Raw genomic sequence first — 13765 nt, forward strand, 5'->3', positions numbered from 1 at the left:
GGGAAAGGAAAAGCCCTGACAAGCTGACAGAATCAAAGTCCTCATATGTGCAGTATAAAGCTGCACGCCTGAGCGCGCAGAGTGCAGGAGTGCCCCGGAGGAGACAGCACCTGCTCCACCCCCCCACCCCACCTCCCGACCCGCGGGCCTGCTGAGGCCGCTCTCGGATGCCTTATTAGTTTAAACTTGTTAAGGCTGTCTGCTTTCAAATGGACCTAAATGAAAGTGCTTCCTGTGGGGAAGAATTTTGGGGGTTGCTTTTGGGCACTTAAAGCTTGAAGGATAAAACTGTTGTACCCTTAGTTTGCTTATGTTCAATTTAGTCTTTTTTTTTTTTTTTTTTAGTCTTTCTCCTTAAAGAGAAAGACTTTCTGGGTTAAGAAAAACACATACAGGTGAGAATAATGCATTGCATTGTCTTTTCCTTCCATGTGAATGCTATGATGTCAGGCAGAGTTGTCTCCTTTAGTTTTGACAAAAATAGTTATTAAATCCTGGAAACTTTTATCATTTAGTTCATCCCCAGATGTCTTCTCAGTTCTTCAAGCTGGAAATAATATTTCCCGATGCGTATCCCTGTCATATAAAACGGCCTTAGAGGGCTTTTCACCATGATATCCCCTCTCGGAACCCCGCGGGTCCCGCAGATCAGAGAAGGCCTTGCGGTCCAGCTGCCCTTTCCTGACCCCTCCTGGGTCCAGGTGCATAGGGGACGCTCAGGGACATTTTTTGCACTTTTTTTTTTTCTTTCACGCTGCACCTAGAAAAGTAGACTATTCATTGCTGTTATCAATCTTTGCAAACTAAAGTTATTATTTTTAGCTTTTCTTATTCTGTTCTTAGAAGTTACTTACCAATCAGATATGTTTCCTCCTTTTTCTTTATTAGTTCTTTATGAATCTGTCAATCAGATAACTGTCTTATCAGAATCACATGGCATTTTAGTAGCAGAATTCTATTCTTTGAGATGTCATCTCTATTAGATCATTTTCCCTTTCAGAGATATGGACCATGGATTCATGCTTATCTTCACGGGTCAGTCTGCTCGTACTTATGAAATGCCCATTAGGTATCTGGTATATATACCTATAGCATCTCTTGAATAACATGTTCAAAGTGTGAGTGCAGAAAGTTTATAGCATGGATTGAATGTTTGTGTTCCCCCAAATTCATATGTTGATAGCCTAAACTTGCATGTGACGGTATTTGAAGATGGGTTCTGTGGAAAGTGATTTGCTCATGGTCACAGAACCCTAATGAATAACATTAGTGCCTTGGAGTACCCCAGCTCTCCTCGCCTGTGAGGAACAGTGCAAAAATGAACCTGAAAGTGGTCACCAGACAGCTATTTCTTTGAAAAAGACTTCAGAGTTAAAATAGAAAGCTCATTTTGAAACAACATGATAAATTTAGTAAAAGAAGGAGATACAGAATGGCCATATTGCTAAGAAGACAAACATAAACCATGAAGACTTTCTCTCAAACAAATGCCTTGGAGTTTACAAATGCATAAAGCATAATTCAGGAAAGGAAAAATATCACCCAGATCCTTTAGGTTGAAAGAATCTTCTGACTGTCAAAAGATTATTATACAAAGACCTCTTACCTGGATGCCTCTGGTTAGATTTAGAACTCTGGATCTAAAGGTAAGTGATTTAATATTCTAAGAAAAAAAAATCATCCAAACCATGAAACTCAAAATAACTTCAGAATTCTTATCAACAACATGACTCAAAAATGTAAAGTTGTATGAGAAATTGAATTTCAATCTGTAATTGTGCTCATAGCCAAAAAAGAAGCTGAACATAAAATACAGCAATTAAGACTCGCTAAGTATTAAGAGAATAGGCAATAACTCAAAGTGAATCCACTGAGCCTTGATGATTGAAGTATATGCTGCTAAGAAGAGTTTAAAATTAAATAAAAGACAACTAAAATTTCTCCTTATGTGTCCATTGATGCTATTAGCATCTGTCGTGCATGATAATCACAATAATCATGATATTTTAATAACTGTTTTATCAGTTTCAAAATTATAGAGAATTTTTATAGATAATATACAGAAAAAATATACTTACAGAATCAGATTAATATTATAAGTGGCAGAAATTTGAAGGATGGAGAAGTAAAGTGCAGGTCCTTTAGATTTTTCATTTGACATATAGAGGGCCAACAGGTCAACTAAAAGTTGGTCGAGTGACATACATAGGTTTAAGTGCACTATTGAATATTTTAAATATTACCATTATGTTTATAACCATAAACTACAAGTTATAACTAACTTTCAGTAAGATGAGAAAAAGATAAGGCTGTTCAAGAAACTTTTTTTTTTTTTATAACAGGGATTGAACTTGGGACCTTGCACTTGTGGGGGCAGGTGGTGGCACCACTGAGCTAAATCCTCAGCCATAAACTGCTTTTCTTTTAGAAGTCTAGTAGAAAAAGGAGAGTCTGGAAATGTGGTCCTATCTATGTACTATAAGCTTTTCTGTATGGCTTCATTTTCTTCTGTAAGTGAAGCTCTCCTCTTCAAATTAAAAATACTTAATGCATAGAAAAAGGGGGAAATACCAAAATATTAACAGTTGCTTTTCTTGGTGAGCATTTTGGGATGATTCTTTTCACCTGAGAACTTATGTCTCCAAATTTTTATATAGTACTTTTGCAATAAAAACATCTGTCAAATTTAATGATTAAAGCAGTGGTAGCATCTGGTACAACACAGTGTATTTCAAATTGACACTCAAACTGCCACATAAAACTGTATATATGTATATCCATGCACTCTTTAATGACCAGTTTGCTTATACATGTTATAAGGACCTATAACATAACCCCAGTGTGACTACTGATGATAGCTTTTCATTTTGTATATAAATACTGACTTCAGCTCTGTGCAGCACATGAAAAGGACAACTTCAAAAATTAAGCTGTAAAAAAAATGCCCTGTTACTACATAGAAAATCACTTGCTACATTTAAACGGGACACTCAAAGCAGTTGTACTAATTTATAGTCATTATCTGTGGAGAAACAGTGTTAGCATTGCTATTGAATGTACCGTATGATTCCTTTATTATAAATTTCATGTTCTGTTCAAGCTCTCTAACCAAAACCATATGGTTTTCATTATGTTTGTTGCGACTTGTTATGCTCGATAAGTTAAAAACTTTATTATATATCGATTTCCTTCTGTGAATGCCTGAAAATCATTGTGCTCTCAACCCTACCATTGATCAGATATCAATTATTTTTTACTCTCAGACCACAGAACATATTGAACTGATTCTGGATTTCTCTGGTACATGCTAAAGGCCCTGACCCCAGTTTTTCTCTAAAGCCCTTTTAGCTTCAGTTTTAAGAACAATTTTATTTCTGATAATATTGTGGTGCTCCTGCCTTTGAATCCTACTTTGTCATTTATTTGGCTGGAAAGCAGGAATGAAACACTGTTTGGGGAAATTTGTAGGGATTTTGTGGTGACTGTTCTTGATTTAATCAGTGTCAGTGGAAATGATTTAGAAATGTGTTAGGTGGAAAATGAGTTGTTACACTGGTAGTCATAAATTAAGTGGTAGGTGATTTTAAAAACCAGGAAAAGGGAATGAATATGTATTTTCCATCCTAGATTCTATTATAAGCAATTTTAACATGCCTATATATTATAGTGTAAGGATTGTCCTAAGACTGAGAGTTGCATTTGCAGGGCAATTTCCCGATGTTCCCCCCTATTTTATATATTTGCTCCAAGATTCCTATTTGATCCTTTAATATATATTTGAAAATACAATGTATTATTCTAGGCACAGAAAGTTAAGATAGTGCATACATTTTTATTTAATCAACAGAGATATTGAACACAAAGCTAATTATTTCACCAAAATAGCCTATCTGATGGGGAACCAAAATAGAAATAGTAAACTTCTATGGAAAAAAATCCTTTTAAAAAATGCTAGATGAAAATCAAAGATGCTGAAAAGCATTTCGGCAAAGTCTAAGTGATGAAATCAGACAAAACCGATTTTGAGATGGAGTTTTACAAGAATTTACTACTATTGAAGAACTTCATTGCCCACCTAAGTACTCAAATGAGATAATGGTTGTGTATAATTATTTTCTGGTATATGCTATCTAATGAAGTAAAAAAGCTATCAACTCTTCCATGAGATTGATTTATATTAAGAGTATACCTCAATTCTTATCTACCTTCCTGAAATAGCTTATTGATAGATAAAATTAATCAGTTTTTAGGGTAACTGAAACTTCTCGGATTTCACTATAATATGAATTACCTGAAAATCTTGCAAAATTTCAGGTTATAAGTCTAAGGTCTGGTCTAAGCCCTGGGAGTCTGCATCATTACTACTTCATTGGCAATGTCAATATGATTGACATATGGGCATACAAATAAAACTGTAATCACAATTAAGATAATAGTCATCCTAAAAGTTTTCTAGTGCTTTCTTGCATACCATTCTCTGTTCCCATACAGCCTTTGACCTGATTTGTTGAAATAGAACTTGTATAAATGGAATCATATAGGACATATTCTTTTGGTTTGACATTTTTCACTGAGAAAGATTGTTTGAGATTCATTTAGGTTGTATGTATTGATTATGGTTCATTCCTTTTTAAATGGAATAGACTTACATTTAATGAAGAGAAAGGTTGAAGCAGGGGCTTTCCCTGCACTCATTTTTCTGTAGGACGTGTAGAAAAGGGAAATTACAAAACATAAATTTTTATGTGTTGCTATGATAAGGCATAGAAGTTGTTGATGCATATAAAATCTTTCCTTTCTACTACTCCTCAAATTAACGTTTAACTATCAATTTATCCATGGCTATAAAAGTACATTTACATTTTATTGGAAATTAATTTATATACTATTCATGTTTTGAGCTAACATTTCCTATCAAGTCTAGGTAACTATGTCCTTAGAAAGTCATTATAAATGATAGTGAATTAGTAGGATCTGGGATTGACAATATTAGTGCTGATTTGTATAAATTGGAATTTTCTTCTTAAATAATCCATAAGGGCATAAAGAGAAAGACATGTGTGGGAAGATAGAAATTTCAAATTGTTCCAATCTATTGCAACAGACTCTTGTTTTAAACCACTGCAGTTTTCCTTTATGTGGAGGGCCTCTGGATTTGTATAGGGCCTAGCTTCTCCTCTGGCACTAGGTATCCCATGGAAACTGAGGACGTGGGACTCTGGTCTGCTTCAGGCAAATCACATGTCTACACTCAGCACTTTTTCACGTCTGCCACTTGGGGATAATTTTTAAACCAAGATGTCTGGAGCAGGGAGATAAACATACACAGAATTGTAATAGTCTTGCTTCCAGTAAAATCTCGATTACTACAAACATTAACACGGAAGTAATAGTAATAGGGAAATATAAAATTTGTCTTAGCAGGTATTTCTTAAAATCAGTGTCATGGCAATTATGAATTATATTGCAATAGTTTATAGATGAGCATGTAGAATAAAATAGAAATATTCTTAAATTTTAACATGTCAAAATTTTCAATTTGTCTTTTTTCTTTGATAATTACACTATAAAGTAAAATATGGTTGTAAATATACATGCATATGAATATATTAATAAAATTTTAAGGTCCTTTGAAACTTCTAAGAGGTGAGGCACTCTTTGGGTTAGGAAGTTTGCAGTTGGTTACTGCAGTTGTCATTTTCGTTGATTGGCTTCCTCCCTGAGATAGCTCTATAATTTGTATCTTGAACATCCCCAAAGGTCCCCTGAATGGGAGGCTTGGCTTCAGAGAGGTCTACTGGGAGGGACTGGCGAGGTCTAGAGAAAAGGCTGTAAGTGATGGGGGTAGGCGTGAGGGGACTCTGGGACCCCGTCCCCTCCTTGCTCTCTTGCTGTCAGATCCCGTGGCTTTGGTCTGCCTCACTCTCACTGTCATGTCCTGACTCACCACAGATGGGACCAATCAGTTACAGATGCGATCTCCACAACTGAGCCAAAATAAACTTTTCTCTTTATTTATTGAATACCTCAGGTATTTGCACAGTGGTAAAAAGCTGACCAACACCGGTGACTTAACATTACCAGATTTAAGGAATTAATTTTATTTCATATATGAAAGATGGAGAAACCCAGAAGTTTGGACTCTTCCTTTTATTGGTTTTAGATAGAGAGGGTGTATAAGAGGTTCGACATCCTTGGTTAATCTCAGGGAATTAAATCTATCTGAGTAAAACCAATTGGAAAGGAATTTTTATCACAGGCTTTGGGCCTTTGTTCTGCAATAGCTGCAGCCATTTAAAGTAAATTGCCCATTAAAGTACCACTCCAGCTTTTGACAAATTGCATCAAACTGTTTTCTTCCTCTGGGGAAACACAAACCTGAGAACGGTGGTTTTATTTTTTCTGCTTGACATATAGGTTGCCTGAGCCAGTGGGCTAAAATGCTTTTAGGTGCTCTGTAAGACAACCCAAAGAGGTTATATATGGCCCAGCAGAGCCCAAGTGAAGATATTGAATTCTAGCAGCTTATCTTGTGTGATGACAAATAATTGGTCACGCTCTCATATCATTTATCGTTGTGAAAACAGTTCTCACTTTTAAACCATGTTATTTAAGAACAGGGTAATGGAACTGATAAATGCTATAAATCCTATTTTTGGTTAAAAAGTCATCGAGTCATATAGAAATAATTCACATGCCTGGCAATGTACAAATTCAGAGCACTTCTGTTACCAGTAACCCTCTTATCAACTTAGCTGATAAAAATTGAAGTCACTAAGGATACATAAGTAAAAATAAATCAACTTGGATGGAAATATTCTTTTAAAACTTAACTATAATGAAAAATTCAAAATTATGCAATTGCTGTTTAGATGTTATTGGAATGAAACATTTATTGCTTGTAAAACTTAGATTATTATAGCTATGTGAAAACAGCATCCAATGACTGTAGTGATAATAAAAATATGTATAATATTTTTTCTTCACAATATATAACAAAAAACAAGCCTTATGTTCCCCAAAGAAAACAACATACTTTAGCTTTAATTATTGATATGCTGTGGTTATATAATTTTTTAGTACTTAAAAAACTTCAGGCTGGCCACTGTGATTTCTAACTTACAAATATGAGATGAGAATTATACTAAAAATAATTTTAAAATTAAAGTGCTTTGATTTTGAGAAAAATTTTGTGATCTACAACATTGTGCAGAAAGTATAAAACTGATTATCTCATACTAGGTCAATTGTCTGGAAAGTTCTGAATATTGTCAATTTCGTTGACCTTCATAAGTTGGACACTTTTGCAGATAATAAGCATGTTATTTGGTAACCTGTCCCCGAATTTTGACTTTTCTGATGTTCCTATTAATTAGGCACTAGTTACACATATTTGGCAGAAATATTGTAGAAGTGAGACTGTGTTCAATCAGGAATCATATGATTTTTGATTTATTATTCATAATGTTAAATTTGATTAAGTATTTAAGGTTACGTCTAGACTTCATGGTACAACAATGCATTTTACTTTTGTAATGAAGAATTTTGCAGAGAGACTGTGTAGAGAGCTTGTTCTTTACCAATTTGTTATTAGTACATTAGTTAGCTTGATTAGGAAATGTATGAGTTTTAAAAATTTTTTATTAGTAAATGTTTGCATTTATTATTAAGTGACTGAATTTGTCATGAAGAGTTGGTACATGTACATAACACATTTTAATTCTTTTTTCAGTCTCCTTGTCTTGCCATGCCTTGATCTTCTTTCCTTTTGCAAAAGGTCTATCTCCTCCCTATTTTCTATTATCTAGACTTTACTTTGCTATTTATTTATATTATGGGACCCTCATGTAAGAGAAACCATGTGATATTTAAATTTGTGCATCAGATTTGTTTTCACTTAACATTATGGTCTCAAGGTGCATCCATTTTCTTACAAAAGACTCAATCTTATCCTTTATGGTACAGTAGTGCTCCATCGTGTATAAATGCAACATTTTGTTTTTGATTCATTGGCATATGTGACGTCTAGAAGCAAGTCAAGCCACTCTTTGACATTTTGAACATTAGGGGAAAAAACAATTTAGTAAGTGTTTATTTCTTCCCAAAGGGTTGTAGGAGTGCTGATCTTAACACATTTTCTGCATCCCTTTGCTGGTTCTGTGAACAACCATTCTAGTAATCAAGATTAGTTCAAAGTATCCCAACTTCATCTACTTGGCAGAATTACCTTGTTTCCTTATTAAGTTCAAAGAAAACAACAACAATAATGACAACACAAAGCAAATCCTTCAGCCCCACTTACACACCCTAAGAAAAGTCTGAGACAGAATTGGCCAGGGTAGGATTGAGAAAGTGCAGAAAAGCCCCACGTTAAAGTCTGCATCCCCACAGTCTTGTGACATGTCATGACAGCCCCCACGGTGACATCTTCATCAGAAGTTCCATAATTTTATTGAATTTAATGAACTTCCGTTAGCTCTGCTATTTCTTACTTTGCTCCTTTCACAGCTGCTAATATGGGAAATATTGAAATCAGCAAGCTTCTGACTGTGAGTTAGCTAAAAGTGGCTTTAGAATAATTTTTTGGCCCACTTAGCAAATTTCCCTTGTGACAATTGGATGCTATTTGGGGTTTCATACCAAGAGGAAGCAGCACAAGCAAAGTTCAGTCATTTCGAGCATAAATAGTCTGTGTGTGTGTGTGTGTGTGTGTGTGTGTATTTGTAACTCTTTCTTTCTTTGAAGTTTATGATTGATCCTTGGCATGTGGCCCCTTGTGTATTGCTCTGCAGAAAAATGTCTTAAAAAGAACTTTCCAAAGTTATACACAGCCTTTCTTTTGCTGCAATTCCAATTTCTTCCTCACTTGAGAATTAGCCCTCAGAGAACTAATATAACAAAGGATTCTGTACAAATATTTACAAAAAACTCTGTCCCAAAATCACTGCCTTAAATTTGTGAAAGCTAGTTTAATTTTCTGCTGAAAACTTTAATCAACATTTTTAATCGTATCTCTCTGTTTACTGATGTTAAAGTAAAAATTTAAAAGGTAGCAATCAATAAACAGATAAAAGCTTCTCAAGAATAAATGAAAGGAAACAATAAAAAGACTCACTAAGCTCAAGTGCCTCCTATCAATAGTAGCTGATAAAATGTTAAAAGGCTTGGCTTGTGTAATGTCTCTGGAGAGCCATCTTGCTGATGTACTAGAACATGATTGACAACTTTGAGACCTTGCTGGAAGCCACAAAAGTGTATCTCCAATATTATGCGCAATTGCTTAAGTCTTTCTTCCTAAATGGGGCTGGAAATAACACACCACCAAGTGATTAGCTTTTAAGAAATTGAACATTGCTTTCAGTTCTGGCTAAAGTTTTATTTGCTCAGAATAAGACGTTATGTGGTATCAGGAATGTGGAAAAAACCCAGGATATTGTACCTAAGGATATATGCAATAGAATTTTGGGGGTTAAGAAATCACTGAAACAAACACCATATGTAAGAAATGGTTTCTCTTCCACAATAAATGAGTGATAATATTTACTGACACACTTCATATGCCTGGCAATGGGCTAAGTGATTTATATGCCATTATCTTTATTGACCTCACAAAAATCCTGTGGCATAGGTTACCTATATTTCTGTTTTTTGAGGTAAGGAAATGAAACAGAACAGGTAGGAACTTCCCCAAGACCACAGTGAATAAGTGGCTTAACTTGAATTTGTACCCAGATCAACCTGACTGTAAACAGCATGATGAACTGAAGTTGATTAGGAGTCTGGTGATATGGTGGACATAACAAGAGTGTGATGATATGTAAGCAGAAAATATAGTGTGCTGGGAGTACTCACCAGAGGGACAAGAAATAAGAAAACACAGGGAAAGTGTCATATATTTTCCTGGCTAGTTCCAGGAACTTGGTCTGGAGCAAAGGATGAAACTGGAGAGAATTCTGAAGGCACTCGAGATTTATGCATAAGCAGCATGACTTCCGTCACCAAGCCACACAGAGTATGGGAGCCAAACGTGTCCCTTGTTATCCTTGCATTGTGGCATGGATTGTCAGTGCAATGGGAACTGAAGTATCACGTGATGCGATGAGACTGCTAGGATTTGAGCATTGCTGGGAGAGTAGCTGGTCACTGAATGAATTAGAGTTCTCTGGAGGAACAGAATCAGTAGAAATATGTGGATAATTACACACAGAGATTCATCAGGTAGGCTTGGAGATCAGAGATGGGAGAGTCCACAATGGCCATCCGCATGCTGGACAGCCAGAGCACTCAGAGCTTCTGTGCCCAAGAAGATGGAAGCCCTAGAACAAGAGTCACCCCAGAGGCAGCACCAGTCCACAGTGCCAGGCCAGAAGCTCACTGTAGAGTCAGTGGGGCCAGTGTGCATTGGAAGATCATAGAGATTTGAGAATGGTGCCCAGCGCAATGGTGAAGACCAGAGCTGTACAATATGGGGACACTTTCCCTTTAGTCCCATCCAGGCTGCAAGCCTTGGTTGGTGTCACATCCACCCAGGGTGGGTCTTCCCCCTCAGTTTGCTGGCCTTCATGCCAGCCATGCAGAGAGACCCACATTTGGATTTGTGCTTTACTCACCTGCTAGGGGTCTGTACTTCACTGAACCTGGTGGATCACCATTGGCAGTCACTGTCACCTTTTTGCAGCAGCCAGGAGAAGAGGTGCTAGATAATACCTCTTTCCAGTGACTTTCAGCACACAGACATTGTGCAGGAGGTGGAGTAGGAGAAGCTGAAATGGAAGAGGAACCCTATACCTAACCCCATGAAGAGACAGGTTTGAGCATGTTGAGAAACCCCTGGAGATTTGAAGGTTGAGGAGCTAGTGTACTTTCTCTTTCAGAAGGCAGTGCTTAAAGAACAATCATCAAACTGTAAGTATAGGCATGAATATAATTCTGTGTCATAAATTTGTGTGTAATGTAGTTGCTGCTGCAGCATCCATTTCTGGCTTGGCATAAATTGTTTGCAACCCAGGCATGCCCTGTCACTCTTGTCCTCAATAACATTTTCCCACCTACTGCAGTTGTTTGTGATACAGTCCTCTTGTCCCTCATCACCCAGACTCAAAATTCAATACACCCTGTTATGGCTTTATGGATTACCATTTCCATTTAGATGCCCTCAAAACCTGGGCATCTGAGGGCATCTGAGGACACATAAGGACATGACTATGCTCTTAGGGACATGTGCATAACAGGTCAAGGTTATCTAAGAATGACTCAACATAACTATACACATGCAACACAGACAAGGTAATGCAGCAGGTGTTTAGTCTTCCCATGCCTCAGTAGGCAGAGAAGACAGAGTAACTCCTGTGCACTAGAGAACACTGTAATCTTTAAGTAGCTGTGTTTGCTATGTAGCTCTAACTGCTGTTTTGCTGAAGGAATAAAATGACATGCAGCTCTTGAGCTTTGGAGCCCCAGCTCCAAATTTTGTGCTCTGATGGTGTCCTGATGCTGATGACTGACTCTCTGCATCTTGTTCTTTATTGGGGAATTAATTAATTAACTCACTTGCAGAACAAAGGACTGTATGGACTAAATGGACCAGGTGCCTCAGCCCTCACAGGCTTGTATCTAGATGTCCTCCAAAACCTCATGCAGTCATAGGTGGGGCTTTTCAGAGACAGCTGGATCTAGAGTGTATGATGCTGGAATTGATTCATGATGCAATGCTAGGATTAAGGATGTTGAGTGCTACCTGCCCTAAGCAGCCTGGATAAGATATAAGGGACAGAAAGAGGCTTGTCACTCATCTCTTGCTTGTTTTTGCTGTCTTCCACTTGCCATCAACTATTTCTCCTCCACAATGCCCTTCTGCCATCCACACTGCCTTGGAGCCAGCCAGTTATGGACTGAAACCCCTACAAAATAAAAAGGTTTATAAAATAAACCTTTCCTCCTTTAACATTTGGTGTTGGGTACTTTGTCCCAGTAATAGAAAGACAACTAAAACATACCCGATGGCTGCTTACCACAATGAAACCTAAAATTCAGCACCAGCACATATGAATGAGTTACTCTTTCCCCTCCTCTTTCACCTCCTTCTCCTCTTCCTCTTCTTCCTCCTGTGCTTTTTTGTTTTGTATAGGGAATGAACCGATAGCCTTCACACTGAGCTCCATCCTCAACCCTTATATAGAAACATATATATATATATATATATATATGTGTGTGTGTGTGTGTGTGTGTGTGTGTGTGTCATATGTAATTATATTTTGAGACAAGGTCTCGTAAAGTTGCTCCCTAACTTGCCCAGGCTGGGCTCAAATGTGTGATCCTCTACCTCAGTCTCCCAGAGTGCTGGAGTCACAGGCTTGTGCCACCACACCCAGTTCATGTTTCTCTTTAAAGCAGCCTATCCATGACTCCAAGGGGAAAGCTCAGGAGAGGAGCCCACGAACTATAAAGAGGACAACACCACAGAGGTTCTTACTTGCTCCTTCTCTCATCTCTTTCCACTGGCTGTCTCCAGACTGCGTTGGTCTCCTGTTGGAACCTCTGACTTCCCAGCTTCCCCTGAAAAATACATTTCTTCCTTCTCAGGTCCTTACTTTCTCTTCCTCATTGTGTCCTACCTGGCATACATATACCATAATGTTCTTCTCAACATTATTTAAAATCTTTTATCTGATGATAATAGACTGAAACATATAACTCACCCTGTGCCTTTTGATTTGATACAATATGCACTATTCTGCCTCACAGACATTTATCCTGATTGAAAAAAAACTTATACTGAATCAAAGCAATTTTATACCAAAATTCTAGTTCAAGTAATATAGGTGATAAACGAACATAATAAATAACATTATGAACAATTAGAAAGCTAATATTTTGTTGTCTTAGTGGTTGCTCTTGGGTTTATCCTATACAGTTGTAACATATACACATTTATCTTCAAATAATCTTCTACCACTTCATGCATCACGAATGTAAGATCCTTAGAGCATGCATTTCTATTTTATTCTGCCTTGCAGTTCTTCTTTTGTAATACATGCTACTTCTACATATACCATTGAACACCACATGATTCTAGGGCCTGAATCCAGGGCTCCATACATGCTAGGCAAACACTACCACTGAGCTGTATAGCCCCAGTTACATGAATTTTAAACATTTTATTATATGCATGAAACTTTTATTCAAAGCAATTGAGTTAAAAAAGAAATAAATCTTTTATAGTTAACAATGTGTTTATTACTATTCTTTTCACAAACTTAGTTTCCATCTGTATGCATTTTTCTCCTCCTATCTGATTTTCATTAGCTTTTCTTCTAATTTTGCTGTCTTATCAAAGAATTTTCCTAACTTTCATTTTTCTGAGAGAGCTTTATTTTTCTGGTCTTTTTAAAGACATCTTTTTCCTGTAGTTAAAATACTATGTTTGCTGTTTCTTTTTCTTTTACCGTTAGAGTAATTTCATTTCATGATTTTATGACTTGCATAGTTTCTAATTAGATGTCTGTATTAATTTCTACTTTTCAACTTCTTTGTATAGTGGTTTTTGTACACAACAAATACTGGAAATGAAAAAACATACAGGTGCTAATGTCTTTTTTTCTTGGCTTCATTATACACCTTGAAATTCGGTGACTTTATCCTTTGCAACATCTAACCTTGTATTAACCTCATCCAGAGATAATTTCATTTTAGATCTTGCATTTTCCTTTAGAATTTCCATGGGTTTATTTTTCATAGTTTTAATTTTTCTTGTTATTATGTTTAC

This window comes from Heterocephalus glaber, unplaced genomic scaffold (assembly GCF_053883595.1).
Source record: "Heterocephalus glaber isolate CG9 unplaced genomic scaffold, H.glaber_assembly_v1.0 deba00001058, whole genome shotgun sequence".
Classification (NCBI taxonomy): Eukaryota; Metazoa; Chordata; class Mammalia; order Rodentia; family Bathyergidae; genus Heterocephalus; species Heterocephalus glaber.